The following is an 18,319-nucleotide window of genomic DNA, read 5'->3' as shown; positions in this document are numbered from 1 at the left end:
GCACTATATCAATAGAGCCAAGGACAAAAAATCACATGAGCATCTCAATAGATGCAGAAAAAGTATTGGACAAAGTCCAACACTCATTCATGATAAAAACCCTACAGAAAATGGGAATAGATGATATTTATCTCAATTTGATGAAAGCCATCTATGACAAACTAACAGCCAACATAATACTAAATGCAAAAACAGAAAGCTTTCACTCTAAAATCAGGAACAAGAGAAGGATGTCCGCTATCACCACTCCTATTCAGTATAGTTCTGGAAACATTAGCTCAGCAATTAGACAAGATAAAGAAATAAAAGAAATAAAGATAGAAAAGGAAGAAGTTATCATTATTTACAGATGACATGATACTCTACATAGAAGACACCAAAAACTCTACCAAAAGACTCCTTGATTTAATAACGAAGTTCAGTCATGTAGCTGGACACAAAATAAGCACTCAAAAATCAATAGGATTCCTGTATACAAATAACAAATTTATTGAGAGAAATTAGGGAAACCATGCCTTTCACAATAGCATCGAAAAAAATGAAATACTTAGGAATCAATCTAACAAAGGAAGTAAAAGATCTTTACATCAAAAAAAAAAAAAAAGATCTTTACATCAAAAATTATAGTACTCTGAAAAAGGAGATTGAAGAGGATATCAGAAAATGAAAAGACATCTCTTGCTTGTGGGTAGGAAGAGCCAATATAGTAAAAATGGCCAAAATTGTTATACAGATTTAATGCAATCAAAATACCAATAGCATACCTCACAGAAGAGAAAACATTCCTAAAATTCATTTGGAACAAAAAGTACAAAATAGCAAAAACATTTTTGGGTAACAAAGGGAAGGCAGGAGGATCACAATCCCTGACTTGAATTATAATACAGAGCTACTGTAATAAAAACAGCATGGTAATGGCAAAAAACCCCCACAACAAAAACCAGACCTGAGGATCAATGGGACAGATTAAAAGATGCAGAAGCAACTCCAAACACACTAAGCCACCTTATCTTTGACAAAGGGGCCAAACAACTTCACTGGAAGAAAGATAGCCTCTATGGAAACAAAGTCTTTGTAAATAGGGAAGGGTGGAGGGGGTGAAGGGAGGTCGGGGAAATAGGGAAAAAATAAGAACCAATATACATCATGTAAAAGTACAACATCCCAATGATGAATGTAACTGTACTGTATACCTAAAATGTACCAATAAACTTAATAGAAAAAAATAAATGATGCTGGAAAAACTGGCTTTCTACATGCCAAAGACTAAAACTAGAGCCATGTCTCTCACCATGCACTACACTAAAATAAAAATGAATCAAAGATCTAAATATTAAAACAGAAACACTAAATCTACTGGAAGAGAGAATAGGTAGAATTCTTGAAAACATATATATAGGCAAAAACTTTATGAACAAAACCCAGATAGCATGGGAAATATTACAAGGAATCAATAGGTGATATCCCATCTTATTAAAAGCCTTTTCACAGCCAAAGAAATCACCAATGGAGCAAAGAGACAACCAACAGAGTAGGAAAAAGTTTTTGCCAGCTATTTCTCAGATAAAAGACTGATATCTAGAAAATATAAAGAATGAAAAAAAATCAAATCCCCCAAAATTTAAGTACCCAATACAAAAATGGGCATCTGAGATGAATACACATATCTCAGATGGAGAAGTACAAATGGCAAATAAATATATGAAAAAATGTTCAACATCACGGTCATTCAAGAGATGCAAATTAAAACAACACTGAGATTCCATCTCACTCCAGAAAGAATAGCTATTATCAAGAAAGAAATCAACCAATAACAAATGCTAGGAAAAAGGAACACTTCTCCACTGTTGGTAGGAATGTAGACTAGTGCAACCACTGTTGAAATCAGTGTGGAGATTCCTAAAAAATACTAGGACCAGCCAGGTGTGGTGGGGCATGCCTGTAATCCTAGTACTTGGGAGGCTGAGGCAGGAGGATTGCAGTGAGTTCAAGGCCTGCCTGGGCTACATAATGAGTTTGAGTCAGCCTGAATTAAATAGTGAAATCCTGTCTCAAAAAACCAAAGAGAAAAAAACAAAACAAAACTAGGACTAGAGGTTCCATTTGACTTAGCTGTCCCCGTTCTGGGTATCTTCCTGAAAGAATTAAAAGCACCATACCACAGTGATATATGCACACCCATGTTCATAGCAGCACAGTTTGTAAGAGCTAAATCTTGGAAACAACCCAAATGCCAATCAACTGATGAATGAATAAAGATGATGTGGTTTTTTTCTACAGTGGGGTACTACTCAGCCTTAAAGAAGGATAAACTTGAGACATTTATAGCTAAATGGATGCACATTGAAGCCATACTTTTAAGTGAAATAAATAGGACATATATATGTAAATACTGAATAGTTTCTCTGGTGTGAGAAACTGAAAGTGTAAATAAGGACCAAAATGTATAATAGATAATGTGAAATAGGAAGAAAAAATTCAGATAGGAAGGGGCACTAAGGAGGGGGGAGAGGGAAAAGAAAAAGGGAAAAGGGAAAAAAAGAAAAAAGAAAGATAAAATAGAAACAAAGCTTTTGTAAATAAAGAGGGGAAAAAGAGTTGAAGGGAGAGGAGGGGAATGGGAAAAAAGAATTACAGTCTCAAGTTCCATATGATGAATGTGATCATTATGTATATCTAAATTGTACCAATATACTTAATTAAAAATAAAAATAAATGTATTAATAAATTCATTAATTAGACTAAAAAAAGGAGCAAACATTTGGGGTATGATATATATTGGGAATGATACAGTTTCCTTTAGGTTTCTTTTTTTTTTCCATTTAGTTTATTGGTGCATTTTAGGTATACAATACAGTTACATTCATCATTGGGATCTTGTACCTTTACATGATGTATCTTGGTTATTATTTTTTTCCCCATTCCCCTGCCCTCCCTTCACCCCCTCCACCCTTCCCTATTTACAAAGACTTTGTTTCCATGTTTTTCCTTTTCTCATATTTTTTCTTTTCCCTTCTTTCCTTTCCCCTACCTTTCTCACTTCCCCTACTCCTTTAGACATTTTCTTCCTATTTCACAATATCAATTATACATTTTGATTCTTATTTACACTTTTAGTTTTTCACACCAGAGAAACTATTTGGTATTTGCACATGTGTGTTCTATTTATTTCACTTAAGAGTATAGCCTCAATGTACATCCACTTAGCTACAAATGTCTCCAGTTTCTCATTCTTCATGGCTGAGTAGTACTCCATTTTATAAAAAACCCCCACATCTTCTTTATCCAGTTTCCAGTTGATGGGCAACTGGGCAAGTTTTAACTATTACAAACTGTGCTGCTATAAATATGGGTGTGCATATCACTGTGGTATGATTCTTTTAATTCTTTTGGGAAGATACCCAGCAGGGGAATAGATGGGTCAAATGGGACTTCCAATCCTAGTTGTTTGAGGTATCTCCATACTGATTTCCACAGTGGTTGCATCAGTCTGCACTCCCACCAACAATGGAGAAAGGTTCCTTTCTCCCCAAAACCCCACCAACATTTGTTATTGGTTGATTTCATGATAGCAGCCATTTTTTTTCAGTGTTTTCAGTTTTATTATAAAAATACACACAATGAAGATTGTCATTACGTCACTTTCTGGCTCTACTTGCATTCAGCACTTGCTCTTGAGCAGCTTTCTTTGCTTTTACCATCTCAGCAAGTTCCTTATATCGTTTCATGCAGTCCTTCTTTGTCCTGCCAGGAACTGCTTCTGCAATTTTTTCCCACCTCTCAGGTGTGTTTACTGGGTATGTTTTCAGAACTTGTTCCAAAAGCTTCTGTTCTTCTGTTGTCCAAGGGGTGAAATCTGTGCACGGACCTTCAAATTGTTCTGAAGGTGTTGCATTATCTGCTTGAGGTACCAGTCCATGTTCTTTTCTAAATTTATCAAAAGCCTTTCTGTTTATGTCATCTTTTTGATGAGGGTCAAGCTTATGGAGACTTTGCCAATAACATCTTTGGCTGTTCTTTTGACATCAGAAGAAGAATGTATGTTCATGTAATTAGCAATAACTTCCCATCTTGAATTTGTTCCAGCTTTAATTAGTAACTGCAGATCATCTTCTGACCAGTTTTTACTGCTACTCCCACCTCCACCAGTTGACTTCTCTGCATTCTTAGACACTTATCGCATGCGTGCTTCGGCTTCCTCTTTCTCTTCTAATTTGCTCATTTATTTCTTCTATCTGTTTTTCCAGCTCAGCCTTTCCTACTTCTTTTGTAGACGATATGAGTGTTTCATTCAAGCACTGTAAACTTGTTAGTTTGAGCCGGTCGCAGAGTTTCTCCACTTCTTCCATCATTTTAACCTGTTCCGCCTCATTGTCTGAGAAGTGATTCCAGGTCTTGCATGAATTCTGTAGTTTTTGCCTTTCCTTTTTAATGGCTTTTTTTCTGGATGTCTTTTTCCTTCTTTGCCAATAATGCTTGCTGTCTCACTTCTGCTTCTTTCTCCTTAGCCAACCGAGCAGCTTCTAATTCAGCTTGTCTTTGTTTTTCTTTAGCTTCTTGCTCTTTCTGTTTTGCTTCTGCTTTTGCTTTCTTTTCTGCTTCTTTCCTCGCTTTTTCTTGTTCCTTAAATTTTTTTATCCTCGGGTCACAGCTATAGGCATTATCAACTAATGTTCTTATTTTGTTCATTTCTTTCTTTTTCCTTTGTGCCCTTGTTGCTCTGTTCTGCTTTTCAATCCATCTTCTCTCATCACGAGATAGCAGCCATTCTTTCTGGGCTGAGGTGGAATCTCAGTGTTGTTTTCATCTGCATCTCTCAAATGATCAGTAATGTAGAACATTTTTTCATATGTTTATTTGTGCTTTTAATTCTTTATCTGAGAAATATCTGTTCATTTCAGATGCCCATTTTTGAATTGGGTCTTTATATTTGGGGGGGGTCTGATTTTTTTTTAGTTCTTTATATATTCTAGATAGTAGACCTTTGAGCACTTCAGGTTTTTAAAATGCTTGCAGTTGATTCAGAACTTTGCATTTCTAAAGATGGTATTCCTATCAGCCCAGTGCAGTTAGAAGTTACTGTGTTAACAAGACAGAGTTGAAATGGTGGCCTTTATTCACAGTGAAAGCAACCTGTGGAATTGTTCATGATTTGCAAAGCTTGAAAATACTATTTCTGAATTCCAATTCATGTCAATTAAAATATTTCACCCATTATTTAAAAATATACATAAATGCATATAATTCGAAAAGAAAAATCTAATTTGTAATTTTAATGTGCAGTTTCCCTAGGTCTGTTTGTGATTACTGTACATTTTGATGTTCTTGAGTATAGTACTCTGCTAATTATCCCCCCCAAAATACTCTTTCTCTGAACATTCACTTGTTTTACTATAAAATATGACTCCCATGGTCTTATTGTATGACAACATGGTAGTAGTCCTTTTATGCATTCCCTTGTCTCCATGTAGTCCCTTTACCCATCTCCATCTTAAGATTATCTTTCTAGTCTTTTAAATCTTTCCAATCTTCATTATCTACACAATGGCCTCAGTTCTCCATTTCCCTATGTATGAATATTGGTCTGAAATTGCATTACATCCTCTATAATTGCATGGTGCATTTCTTGAGTGAGCTGAACTTCAACATCAGTACAGAGGCAATTTACAGGGCTGGGGATTTAGCTCAGTGGTTCGGGCACCTGCCTCGCAAGCATAAGGTCCTGAGTTCGATCCCACAGGTTGAGTTTTCTGGAAGCAGGTGCTGAAACAAAGTCTGAGGTACAAGGTGCTTACTAGAGATCAGTGGCTCACAGGCACAGCCTGTGCATGGCTGTGGCAGCTGATTTACCAGCTGCCGGCACCGATGCGCGATTGCCCCTTTAGGTTTCTTAAAAATATAAATATAAATTGGAATTCTATGTGTTAATTCATTTCAAAAATCATATATTTAAGTGTTCTGTATCTTTTTATTTTTTAAGAAGGATGGGAATGTATGATGTGAATTCCTCATAGTTTGTTAGCATGCATTCCCAGAGCGGAAATGTTTTACTAATTATTTGTAAAGATACCAAAGGTCCTGTAGCTATTTACCTTTCATTGCAGAAATATTCTCAGTAGGCATAGATGTTGTGGCTTAATTATGAGTTTATAAGTGCTCAGACAATGCTGGGTCAAAATCATGTTAATTCACTTTGTAAATTTGACATAGTCAAATATACGTCAGACAGATCGTCTTTATGCAAAACCTTTTGGATTTTGGTAGTGGGTTTTCTTTTTTTTAAAGTTTCTCAGTGTTCTTACAGGAAAATCAGAACCAAGCTAATTATTTTTGAGCACTCAGATAAGAGATTAGCTGGGCCCTGTTAGGTCCTCCTAGTTCAGGCAGATGAGCACTTCCACCTCGGGGGAAGGTCTGTTTCTGGCAAGGTTTGCGGAAAGGATCTGCCAGAAGGGAAAATTCTCAGCTCCTGAGTACTGGTGACAAATAAAGCTGGTGGGCTATCTGCCTTCCTCTCGACAGCATCTTTTTTTGCAGGAAGTTTATTAGCCATACAGAGGAAACTCTTCTTTACATTGCAAGATGATTATGGGATAGAATTTTTCAGTCTACCTAAAGAAGGAATTGGGCATGGGAGAGTGTCAGTGTTTGGTCACGTCCTCCTAGAATCCCTTCCAGATTATTGTACTTAAATCTATTTAAAAATATTATTATCCAAATAGTTTTAATTTAAATAGGAAAGAGGGAAATTGTAGCTTTCATTATTCTTTGATTGGCAAGCTCTCCAAATGACGAGCTCCACTAAACTCTCATTTTGGCTCTAAATAGTGGATTATGAACATTTCTCTCAGCCTTTAATTTTTTTTCTTTCTTCTTTTTTTTTTTGGGGGGGTACTGGGGATCAAACTCGGGACCTTGTGCTTGTGAGGCAGGTGGCAGTACCACTGAGCCAAATCCCTGGCCCCTCAGCCTTTAATTTTCTACAGCTATTCACAAGGAGAGATATAGCTGTAGAATTATTGCTCATGTCATTTCTTAAGCAGTTATACTTTCAGTGTTTAAAAGAAGGGTGGCATTATTTGCACAAAAGTTGGTGATTCTCTCCCCCAAATAGTAATAAAATTACTTTTATTGAGTAAACTTTTTATGTCATCTTACAATAAAAGCTGAAAAAAATCAAATAATCTTTTTGATATTTGCAACCTATGGCTACTTACATATTTAAGGGATTTCAGTGTTTAAGTTCAGTTCTTTGAGGTTACAGAGTTCTTAATGTTGATTTTTGTTTCTCTGTGCTGGTTTCTTCAAGCAATCTACATCTTGTGTTATATTTATGTATTTTCTGTACTTGCCTGTGTGAGAATATTTTTATATTATTTTAACATATACAAAGGTGCCTGGGCATAAGATTTTTGACTCAAGGCATTGTTCTTGAAAAAAAAAACCCACTATAGTAATTGTGTTAATAATAGTGCTAAATAATATTTTTTAAAATAGGAAATCAAAATTCATACTAATATTAAATAAACATGTATAAAGATTTTATTTGACTCATTAATTGAGGGAACAAAAAAATGTTACAATTGTCCCAAAGGGAAAGTCAAAGAACCACACATTACAAAGCCAAATGAAAAATGTTGGAATAAATTTATGAATAGATGCAAAATGGGTCAATCTATGAGGCAATAATCAATTATATTCCACTAGACATGATGAATTTGCATTTTTATAGACATGAATAATTTACATTATTTCTATTTTCTATAATTTACAGAGTTGTAAAATAGCTGAAAGACAATGAAAAATTGATATAACCTGGAAGGGGATGCTAGAGAAACAGTATAATCTCTTTGGTCCATTACAATGTCTTTAATTTTTTTTTTCTGTACAATGATAACATTTGTGTCTAGTATATTTGGTATAGTTTTAAACATGTTACATGTCTTAATTCAATAAGCCTTCATCAAATTATCTTTATTTTAGAGATAAGAAAATGAAGGCCTTGAGATTTTAATTTGTTCATGGTAAAATGAAGGAGCCAAAATTTGAAAAGGATATGTATACTACCCTACATATGTAACTATACATATATGCACATGAAAATATTAAGACAAATGAATGTGGACTTTATCACTGGCTTATCCACTGGACATCCATGATTTATGTTAAGAGGAAAAGGAAGATGCATTACAATGTTTGTGGAATTATTCTGTCACTATAAAAATGAGCAATAGGAACTTTCAATCATTGCTGGCAGAAGTGCAAAATGGTTGGTATGGCCACTTGGAAGATCACTAGGAGTTTTTCTCTTTCTTTTCTTTTTTCTTTTTTTTGAGATAGGGTCATTCTATGTAGCCCAGGCTGGTCTCAAAGTCACAATCCACCTGCCTCTGTGTCCTGAGTGCTAGAATTACAGGTGTGTGCCAATATGCACTGCTCTGCTGGTAGTTTCTTACAAAAATTAGCTCACTCATCATTTGATTCATCAGTAACACTCCTTGGTAAATACCCAAGTAAGCTGAAAAAGTACATCCACATGACCACCTGCACATAGTTGTTTATAGCAGCTTTATCCATATTAGCTCACCTTGGAAGCATTCAAGATATCCTTTGGTAGGTGAATGGATAAATAAATTGTGGTACATCTTAATAATGGAATGTTATTCATGTTAGCAAGAAATGAGCCATAAAGAAAAATGGAGGAAACTTAAAGACTTATTACTAAGTTTAAAAAGCCAGTCTAAAAAAGCGACAAACTATATGGTTTCAGTGAATGACATTCTGAAAAAGGCAAAACTGTGGAGATGGTGAAAAGGTAAGTGGTCGCATGGTTTAGGGGAAAGGGAGGGATGAATGAGTAGAGCACAGGAGACTTGGGGGCAGTGAAACTATTCCATATAATATATTGTGGTGGATCCATGTCATTATATATTTTTCAAAATCCATAGAATGTATAATTCTAAGAGTGAGCCTTAAGATAAACTATAGACTTCAGATGAAAATTATTTGTCAATGTAGGTTCACCAGTTGTAACAAATTTACCAATGTAATACAAGATACTGATAGTGGAGGAGGTTTTGCCTGCATGTGCTTGTGAGTGTGTATGTAAAGATGGAATATGAAAACTGTTCTTTTTGCTCAATTTCTCTAAAACTTCTATAAGAATAAATTTAAATATATTTAAGAAAAAAACAAAACCAAATCAAACCAAACTAGCCAGCAATCAAGCCAAACTGGTATATTTGTTTAATATGCTTGTGTATGATTTTGTGGCTAGGAGGAAAATGCTCAACACTGGTTTCATCAGGGACCAGAAAATGGGGTGATACTAGGTACAGAAGACTGTTTTCTTTGTATGCCTTTGTTTTGTTTTAGTTACTAAACTAGTATGCATTTTTTTTTTTTTTTAAGAGTAGGAAAAATTTATTGAGAGAAAGAAAGCTTCTGTCTAAGAGAGACAGAAAGAGGACTGGAAAGTGGGTTGCCTGCCCACCCAACTTCTCAAAAGTGTTTTATGGTATAAAGCCACGAGATGAGGTGCGTTCAAGGTGGGACAAAACTGTAGTCAACTAGAAAAATTACAAGTACAGTCACTTAGGTAATATTTGATCCAGTGAGAAATCACAAGGTAGACAAAACTATGAGCAACCAATAAGATTATGACAAGTATAGTTGCTTAGGTAATATTGATTAAATGGGGATCCAAAGGGGAAACAAGTCATGTAATAAGCGTACAAGGAATGAGCAAGGATTTTTGGTGGAAAGGGGTGTGTCAGGGATCTTTCTTGGAAGATCTTTGTCCCCAGCCCAGGTGATTGATACCTATTTAGAATATCAATCACTGCTATTCATCCTCAGGGGAAGCATGTGGGTGTGGTAGTTTCTTTTTTTTTTCCCATTAAGTTTATTGGTACATTTTAGGTATAAAATACAGTTACATTCATCATTGGGATCTTATACCATTACATGAGTATCTTGGTTCTTATTTTTTTCCCCTTCCCTTGCCCTCCCTTCACCCCCTCCACCCTTCCCTATTTGCAAATACTTTGTTTCCATTTTTTTTCTTTTCTCACATTTTTTTCTTTTCTCTTCTTTCCTTTCCCCTACCCCTCCCACTTCCCCTGCTCCTTTAGACCTTTTCTTCCTATTACACAATATCAATTATACATTTTTAAAATTACAATATCAAGATCTAGGAGACATTACCACAGATTTTACAGAATTTAAAAGGATATAGAAAGCATATTACAAAAATCTTTTTTGAAATAAATTTGACAACTTCTAAGAAGTACCTTGGAAGACAAATTAATGAAACTAACTCTGGAGGAAATATAAAATTTGAATAGCACCTATTAAAGAAAGTATATTCCTAGCTTGAAAACCTACTTATATGACAACAGCAGGCTCATATACATTTTAACTGATAAATTATATCAAACAATTAAAGCAGAAAAAAGAAGGAACACTTCTCCCCTCATTTTAGAAACTCAACATTGTGCTAATCCTAAAACTGGATAAAGATAACAGAAGAAAAAAGTATGGACATAGATAGAAATTTGTTTAACAAAACAAACTCTTAGAAGTCAGATCTGGCAGTATGTAGAAAATGGTTTTGTTATAGAGATGGCAGTGTTGGTTCAGCATTGGAAGATCCACCCCCAAAAATCATCATTTTAACAAAGGAAAGGAAAAAGCCATATGATCCTGTCAGTAGTTGCAGAAAAAGTATTGGACTAAAGTGTACTGTTCATGGTAAAAACTATCAGGAGACTAGAAGTAGAACAGAACCTTCTTAACAGGTAAGACATGTACTCCATACTTTCAGCAAAAATGCCTTATATGAATGGAAACGATACAATGCTTTCTCCCTAAGCTGGGGAACAAGGCCAGATATGTCTACTCTTCATCCCTCCATTAAACTTTAAAAGATAGGCCCAAACCAAAGTAGTCTGGCAGTAAATGATATAGGGGGAATAGATGCAACTCCCAAACCTGCTAGTTATCCAAAGTGCAAGTTCATGTTCTCTAAAATCAAAGAATGAATTCTAGGAACAACGGAGGTTAAGAGTAGGAAAAATTTATTGATAGAAAGAAAGTTTCTGTCTAAGAGAGACAGAAGAGGGACCAGACAGTGGGTTGCCCTTAGTATGCATTAATTTTGATATGTGGAAATAATTAAAGAAAAAGATTAAGAGAAATACAAATCTCTTAGCAAACTTTATATATTACAGAATTTATTTAACATGTAATTTTGATAAATTTTTATTATTCTCTAAATATGACTGTAAGCTATTTTTGGTTAGACTTTTGTGATAAAGTGACAGTTTTTATAATATCTATATTTTACTATTTTGCCTAAGGGAAAATGGGCAAGCATAATGTGATCAATTGAAACTTCCTCTGGAGATTCTTCTGGGTCCCAAATTTGACTGGATTTCGTGACATGGTGATATTATCAGCCTCTGTGACAATATTTTCAGGGGACTAGTAAGAATAGAATCCAGACTGGAATGAGAGAATGATTATGAGTAAATAGTACTAATTAAGTCTCTGGAGAAGTTTGTCTAAGAAGGCGAGAAAAGCAAATGAGATAGAGGAAGGAGAATGGAACAGGAAGAAAGAAGAAATTTTTTTGGTAAGATGGCAGAAGTATTAGGGTTCTGCAGAGAATTGGGATGTATAGGATAGGTTTATTTATTAGGAAGGATTTGTTCATGGAATTATGGAGCACAAAAATTCCCAGATCTGTGTCTGTAAGCTGGAAGCTAGGAAAGCTGGTGGTATAGTTCCAGTCCAAAGGACTGAGAACCAAGAAGCCAATGGTTTAAGCCCTAGTACAATTTGGATGGTGTGAGAACCAGGACAGCCAGTGATTTTAGTTTTAGGCTAAGTTCAAAAGCACGAGGACCAGGCACACTGGTGCCTGAGGGCAGGAGAAAATGATGTTCCAACTCAAGCAGAGAGAGAGCACATTCATTTTTCTGCCTTTTTGTTCTATGGGCTCTCAATGGGTTGAAGGATGCCCACCCATACTGGTGAGACTGGATCTTCTTGTTTTCCCAATTCAATTGCTACTCTCATCTGAAAACACCCTCACAGACACATCCAGAAATTTTACCAGCTATCTTGGTCTCCCTTACCCTAGTCAAGTTACACATAAAATTAGCCATCACAGTAGAGAGAGCCTTGAACATGTTTAAATGCTAACCTGAAGGAAGCAGTAGAAGAGAGATGGGAAATGGGTTGGTGTGAGATGGACTGTGAATTACTAGCCAGAAGGCCTAAGATGTCGAGGTATGAGATCCAGAACACAAGTAGGAAGGATAGTTTTTTTTTTCTTTTTTTCCCCCCAGTACCTGGGATCAAACTTAGGATGTTGCCTTGCAAGGCAGGTGCGGTGCCATTAAGCTAAATTCCTGATCCTAGGAAGGATAGTTTTTAAATAGGACAGGAGAGTCTTAATTATAACAAGGGAAGGAAGAAAGGAAAATTGAAATGTTTTTCATCTGACACTATCCTTTCTCTGTGTGATAGGATGTGAGATTATCTGCTGAGAATGGGGAAGTTAAAGAGGAGATTGGACATTGAAGAGAGTAGAAAAATGTTTAAGATATAAGAAGTGATGGTTCAAAGTGGGAGAACAAACTGATGAGGAAAACCCTGTGGGATTTTTCTTAAGTATTTTTAGAAGCTCAGATACATGCACAGAGAAGGTAGATGCCTCGGTGTTCTGGAGATTAGTCAGGTAATGTGAAGAATTGAAAGCAACATGGAAACAAAATTGTATAGGGTGAGCAGGAAGCTGGGGATGAGCTGATATCTGAGAAAAGGTGGAGGGGCCAATGAGCTGGAGGTTTTGGTGAAGTCAAAAGAGTAGGAAGTCTAAATTACTATTATTTCAAGAGATGACAAGATTCACTGGGTGACCATCCACATGGAAAAAGATGGAGTGTATCTGAATAATGTACTGTAATTCATGAGAGCTATTCTTTTTCAACAGTATCACAGATATTTCCCACATTTTATTCTATAGCTTCAAAAGACCCTATCTACTTACTCATATATCGTTAAACAAGTAACATTTAAAAATTGCATAATTATAATTGGGCATAGTGATGCACATCTGCAATCCTAGATACTTGGGAGGCTGAGGCAGAAGGTTCACAAGTTTGATGCCAGCCTGAGCAACTTAGCAAGACCCTGTCAATAAAATAGAATAAAAAATGAAATAAAATGTGGTGGGGATATAGCTTAGTGGGAGGTCCTGGGTTTAATCCTCAATACTGTAAAAATTGCATAATCAGAAATATCTTTAGAGAGAATGACAATAAAAATATTGTCTTTATCCAATGACCATTCTCAGTTCCCCACTGCAATATCAATGGAGAGAAAATAATATGAAGATGAAATTGACTTCAGTGACATTTAAATTGTAAGAAAGTCTTATGAACCATGAGACATAAGAGACAATGACTCTATTGGTGGTCACTGGTTGTCACATTAAGAACTTTTCAGTCATCTGCATGAGTGGCTCCCTAATCTTTTATTTCCCACAGCAAATCTATCTTTCTAACATGTTGTTTACCTGGATCAGTGCCAGAGCAAACCAAAATGGAGATGTAAGAAGTATTTTGGTTGACTTTCCTTTCTCTTGTTAACTGCTCATAGGATGGTCTCTGATCAAGTTCCATAACTCTCCTGGCAACAGTGATAGGCAGGAAGTCCAGGCTTTCATAAGACATCCTGTATGTGATTACTTCTATGCTTCTTCCTAATGCCAACTGTTCTAGGTTCTATTTTTATTTGGTACCGGGGATCGAACTCGGGACCTTGAGCCTGTGAGACAGGTAGCAGAACCACTGCACTAAATCCCTGGCCCCTGCTCTAGGTTCTTTTGAACTCAGGGTTGCCTTTCCTCTAAGGATAGACCATTCTTTTAAGTGTTTTCTTTGAAATGAATATTTCAAGATAAGTATCAAAAAAATTCTTGAATTCCAGTTAAATGCAATGCCAAGTGATGCCCAATTATTATATGCATTGTTTTAAGCTGTCCTGTTAAAAACAGAGTCTCGTTCCAGTGGTCCTAATGTACTAAAGGAAGAATTACTCCTTTGTTGAGTAGGGGCCAGGTGAGTTGCCTGGGAGTTGCCTATACCCTTCTATCAACCTTTTATAGGGAACCACCAAAGGACCATGCCAACCAAGGAAAGTAGCAGTCTTTCTCATTTTATTTATATTCTTTGGGCCAAAGGTGAGGGCGAATGGGCACATCTAATCATAATGATTCATTATTTGAAACTGAAGGGCAGGTTTCCTCTATTCCGTATTTTTTTAGTACTTTAAAAAGTACATTAAAAACAGCTGGGGATTTAGTTCAGTGGTTCTGGCGCCTGTCTCGCAAGCGCAAGGAGCCGAGTTCGATCCATAAAAAGAAATTACGAAGAAAAGATTTTTCAAATCTTGTTTGTTCTTTCCTTTAATGCAGCTATGTAGTTCTTCGAAATGACACATAGACATATTTTGGTTCAGAACAATAGGTAATAATCAGTTTGTGTCAGTTTTTGCCATGTGACATACCCCTCCAAATTTAGTGGCTTAAAACTAACCACTTTTCTGTAGCTTTGAGTCAGCTGGGCAGATATTCTGCTCTAGGCCAGCTCTCTCAGGTAATTTTGGCCAGTTGGTGGCCTCATTCGCATACATGGTGGTTGGTGGTCTGGCAGAGGCACAGTTTCCTGTGCACAGCTTCTTATCTTCAGCAGGCTACCTGGGGTTCAATTTATGTGGTAGTCTCAAGGTTTTTAAAGCAGCAAGAATGTAGGCTCCAGAGACCAAGTGCTTTTGGGTTTCTGCTTTCATCAGGCTTGTCAATGTCTCCATAGCCAAGTCCAGACGGGAGAAAATGAAGAAATAGATTCCGTTTCTTAATTTTTTTTTTTTGGTACCGGAGATGGAACTCAGATCCTTCCGCTTGCAAGGCAGGCGGCGGAACCACTGAGCTAAATCCCCGGCCCCTAGATTCCGTTTCTTGATGAGAAGAACTGCAAAATTACATTGCAAAGGAGCATAGATATTAGGGTAGAAAAAATCTTTTTGGCAATTTTCCACACTGTTAATCCCATCTCTCTGTTGTAGTATCAGGAAGTCTTTGAACCCATGCAAGGGATTTCCTACTGTTTTTCATGTTAACTGTCACATTTTCTACCTCATAAGCCATTTTTATTCTTACAGTGCACTTTCATGAGCATGAATCAAAAGTGATTCTAGAAAGGACTTTTATTTAGTTAAGGCCAAATCTCACATTCAAATTTTGAGGATTTTAAAGAAGGAGTTACCTCATTTAAAATTGTATTTATGAATTTAGAAAATAAAGAAGTAAGTAATACATGTTTAACTCAGAATGTGGGGAGGGTGAAGACAGAGAGAGAGAGAGAGAGAGAGAGAGAGAGAGAGAGAGAGAGAGAGAGAGAGAATAAATGAGGATCAGTACAGAATAGAGGTTAAAAGTTTGAACCTTCAAGTTAGATAATTTGGGTTAGAATTCTAGCTGTTCTACTCTCTAGCTGGACAATATCTTTGTTCCTGAGTGTCATAGTTATATTTCTTGTCGCTGAGACAAAAGAGCTGACACCCAAAGTTAAAGAGAAAAGGTTTATTTGGCTTATAGTTTGTAGAGGTTTCAGTACATAGTCAGCTGGCTCCAAGGCAGTGTGGCACAGCAGAGGGGCATTTCAGAGGAGAAACAGTTCATGGCAGACAGAAGACAGACAAGCAAGCAAGCAAGTCCAAGAGACCTTAGCAGCTTCTTTCTCCCTCTTTTATATTTGATCTAGGCTACTGAGTTTAGGGTGGGTGCCAAACCAATCAGTGGACTGATCTAGTAATCACACACCCTTAATCCCAGTATCACACACTCTAGATCCAGTCACCTCTGAGAAAGCCACCACCTATGAGGCTTTGGGAGGACATCTAGACACAAGCCATAACACTGAGTTTCTGCATTTTCGAATAGGAGTAATAATATTTAGTCACAGCTGATTAGAGGATGTATAAAGAGTTTAGAACAGTCCACAGCTCAAGGGAAGTGTTTTATAAATGTTAGCTTTTACTTGTATTTGTGCATCTAATTTCTTGGCTTCCCAATTCCAACTTCAAGGCAAAACTTCCTCCTTTAAAGCCTGGATGTGGAGCCTGTGCATTCATTCTTCTGAACATTGAAAGCACTGTCATTTACCAGGTTCACCTCCCAAAGTCATGTCTGGACTACAAAGAAATTGTTGCGAGATCCACCAATCCATCTCGATTGTTGCTTATCACCTTTGTTTGTACCCCTAGTATCACAAGAGTCCTGGATATTGCTTCATTCTCTACTGCGGAGCTTAGCAGAGCTTAGTATTTCATAAAATGCACTGAAGACTGAGATAGAAAAACCACAAAGTGTCTCCCTGTCGCTCCTCAGGCCAATACAATTTGGCTTCTGTTTTCTTTGCCTCAGTTTTCAAGAGCATACAAAAGTAGAGAAAAAAATGAATTCTTTTGTCCCACCACTCAGCCAAAACATTTGTCAATGTGTTTGTCAATCACATTTCATTTATTTTATCCCTTTTCTGGAGTATTAGAAAGCAAATCCTAGACACCATGTCATTTTATCCATAAGTGCTTGACTATGCATCTGTAAATGATAAGTATTTTTAAACATATATATATTTTTCCACCATGGTATTTTCACATCCAATAAAATGTCACAATATCATGTAATATACAGTCCCTATTTAGATTTCCCTTCTTGTGTTAAAAATGTGTTTGCAGTTGTTGGTCAAATCAAGATCACGCAAGGACATGTGAGTAGAGGTTCCTTCTTTTCCTGTCTCCTGCTGTAGCTTCTTCCCACTCTTCCTCACCTCCTCCTTTGAAACACAACTTTTGCACTTATTTATAAATTTTCATATGGGAAAAGAGAATGGGAGCACCCACAGTCAAACACTAGATGTCTTAAATCTGGAATTATGTGGGTTACTGTTAATTTGTGGCTATAATTCAAAATCCCTCCCACCTCTACCCTTTCCAGAAATTATTTGAGAAATCACAGAGAAAGCTCATGTGTTCATAAGAATGCTTATAGCATACATCCAAAGGGTGACAAGCAAACTTTGTGAAAATGGGGAATGATGACAAATAAGATGAACTACATGTTTGAAAGGAAATTGAATGATAGCTTTTGAAGACAAGAGAAATCACAGTAAAGAAGATTAAGTATGCATCTGAAGGCCATCCCAGGCTCCAAGGGCCAAGAAGGTGAGCCGGTCCCAGCAACCGGAAGGAAGCTCCTCACCTCCATCCCAGGCTCCTAGGGCAGAGAAGCTCAGCTGGTCCCAGCACCCAGAAGGAAGCTCCCCCACCACCATCCCCAAGCTCCTAGGGCAGAGAAGCTGAGCCGGTCCCAGCACCTGGAAGGAAGCTCCCCTGCCGCCATCCCAAGCTCCTAGGTCAGAGAAGATGAGCCACGTGGGCATCAGAAGCACCACCTCCCCACATGGAAATGAGAAGACACATAAACAAGCCTCAAGAACAGACTTCCAGATCACCTAAAGCAACCCCAAAGGGAAGCGAGATGGAACACTCTGATACTCAATCACCTGGACTCTCTAAACTGGCAACAAAAGAGGATCTGGGAAAAATGAAATCAGAAATAAGTACTCAGATAACAGCAAAGATTGTGCTCGTGGTGCAAGACATGATTAATAAATCTAGAGAGGACACAGATTAAAAAAAATTGAGGATCTGAGGAACATGATGGAATCCCAACATAGGAAACAAATGGAATCCATAAAACAGATACAAACAGATTTCCAAGAGATTAAAAACTCCATCAAAAGTCTGCACAGCAGAATGAACCAATGTGAGGATAGAATTTCACATATAGAAGATAAGATTGTAATTAGTGAGGAGGAAAAGAAAAATTGTTTTAAAATTGTAAGGGAACACGAGAAATCAATCCAGCAGCTGCTAGATGATGCAAAGAAGAATAACATAAGACTGATTGGAGTCAATGAAGAAAGAGGAGAGAGTGCAGATGACATAAAAAAACTCTTCACAGAAGTGATGGCAGAAAACTTCCCAAGGAGGGGAAAAGAACTTGACATACAGATAAGTGAGGCATATAGGACTCCAGCTAGCCTTAATTAAAAAAAAACTCTACAAATAGGCATATAATAGTTAGGATTCCAGAAATCCAACAGAAGAATAAAATTCTACAAGCAGTGAGAGAAAAGAAACAAATCACATACAAAGGAAAGCCCATCAGAATCACAGCAGACTT

General features: G+C 36.8%; 1 pseudogene; it reads right to left on the bottom strand.

Moving 5' to 3' along the window:
* Positions 1-3,492: 3,492 nt before the first annotated feature.
* On the bottom strand, positions 3,493-13,742 carry LOC101707322 (dnaJ homolog subfamily C member 2 pseudogene; annotated as a pseudogene).
* Between the last annotated feature and the right edge of the window lie 4,577 nt (positions 13,743-18,319).

Source organism: Heterocephalus glaber, unplaced genomic scaffold (assembly GCF_053883595.1).
Source record: "Heterocephalus glaber isolate CG9 unplaced genomic scaffold, H.glaber_assembly_v1.0 deba00001481, whole genome shotgun sequence".
In the NCBI taxonomy this organism is placed as follows: Eukaryota; Metazoa; Chordata; class Mammalia; order Rodentia; family Bathyergidae; genus Heterocephalus; species Heterocephalus glaber.
The sequence above is the reverse complement of the archived record's forward strand: the minus strand, read 5'-3'. Positions and strand labels throughout refer to the sequence as shown.